Source organism: Bison bison, unplaced genomic scaffold, assembly GCF_000754665.1.
Source record: "Bison bison bison isolate TAMUID 2011002044 unplaced genomic scaffold, Bison_UMD1.0 scf7180017864192, whole genome shotgun sequence".
NCBI classification, from domain to species: Eukaryota; Metazoa; Chordata; class Mammalia; order Artiodactyla; family Bovidae; genus Bison; species Bison bison.
This window is the reverse complement of record NW_011494764.1, coordinates 4,140,847-4,142,382: the sequence shown is the minus strand read 5'-3', so window position 1 is coordinate 4,142,382 and position 1,536 is coordinate 4,140,847. Positions and strand designations below refer to the sequence as shown.

Here is a 1,536-nt window from a genome sequence, read left to right as displayed (position 1 = left end):
GGTGACCAGTGTGTGGGGCAATGGATTATGGTTGTATGTGGCTAAAGGTGAAACTTTTTTTAGCCTCTTATTTTCAAAGTCTCAGACTTACAAAAGCACTGCAGAAGCAGTCAGAATTCCTATAAGCGTCCTCCCCCCCCCGCCCACCCCTGCAGCCTGAAGGCCTACATGGAAGAGGCGTGACGTGGGTGTTGGGCAGATGTGCGCTTCTGCAGGGCCCAGGGCAGGCTCGTGTTGCCTCAGTGTCTTGTCTCCTTAGTCTTCTCCAGCCTGGGCCTGACTCCCCCTCCTTGCCTTTGTGGCTGTGACACTTCCTCCAGGTCAGGCCTGGGAAAGGACGTCCTTAGAGCGAGGTCCAGCCCGGGTGTTGGCAAGAGCCATGCAGCTGGCCTTGGCGCCCACGCCCCCTGACCCTGGTGCCGGGACTCAGGCCTGCAGCTGGGCAGGTCAGGGGCTGATACACGGGAGTGTTTCATCATGTGAAAGCCCCGCAGGTTCAAAATCAAAGTGATTTCTCACAGGGCGAGGAAAGGGCGGCCTCGTCAGGGCCTGAGGACCGTTTGCATCTGGGGGTGCCCCTGCAGACCCCCATCCCTCTCTGCATCTGGGTGTGTCAGTCAGAACAGCTCAGGGTCTCTGCCCCATGGTCAAGGTCTGAGGGGCCGTCTTCCTGGGGAGGACGTGCCCAAGAACTGTGGACCTGAGACATGGCTGTATGAGATGCTCCTTGGGGATGGGGTCCCCAGTGGGGTCTGCCTCCCACCCCACCCCCGGCTCTGACCTGCCCCTCCCTGTGTGCTGGGCTATGAGCGGCTGGATCCTGAGTGTGCCGTCTGTTCGTGTGCAAGTTAGACTCCTGCTCCCCAGATATCCCATTGTAAGATGTGATGAGTCTGCTGTCAGAAGTGCAGACAGGACTGTGACCTCTGGCTCTCTTTAGAAAGATGGGCAACGTGGTGCTCCTATGGGACATGGGCAGAGCATCTTGAAGCCACTCTAGTGGGGGCAGTGCAGGGACATGGTGGGGTGCCCCTCTCCTCTCGGAGCAGGGGTTTCCTGACATGTCGTCAGGCTAAAGCACAGCCCTGCGCCTAGTCGTGACCTTGTGCAGGTGATGGGGGGATTCCCTTGTGGCCCTAGGGCAACAATCCCCCCACCCCTGCTCCTGTTGTTGTTTGCACTTGAAGCCAGAGACCAACCCTCCAGGCAACGTGCACCCCCAGGAAGCATTCCCAGCTGGCACCTTCTCTGCTCCTCTGTGCTGCTGGCAGGGGGGGGACTTCTTCTGGCTCTGCTGCAGCCGTGAGAGTCCCTGCTCCCTCCTCGGACACCCCCCAGAAGCCCTGGCAAGGCTGGGCTGCTGCGAAGGGGCCTTTGTGCACAGAGACAGCTGAGCCTCTTCCGCCTGCAGGGGCAACTGAGGAGCCTTTGTCACCCCTCGGGGAGGAGTGGGCGCTGGCCGTGGGAAGCCAGCGCTAGAGGAAGCCCACCACACAGGCGGAGGCCGGGCACCTGCCACCCCTCTCACAGCCTGAT

The 1,536-nt window shown here is 60.6% G+C and overlaps 1 protein-coding gene across 1 annotated transcript in view; it reads left to right on the top strand.

Moving 5' to 3' along the window:
• SPG7 (spastic paraplegia 7 (pure and complicated autosomal recessive)) overlaps positions 1-1,536 on the top strand; it is a 21,424-nt gene that overhangs the window by 11,212 nt on the left and 8,676 nt on the right. The window lies entirely within an intron of this gene.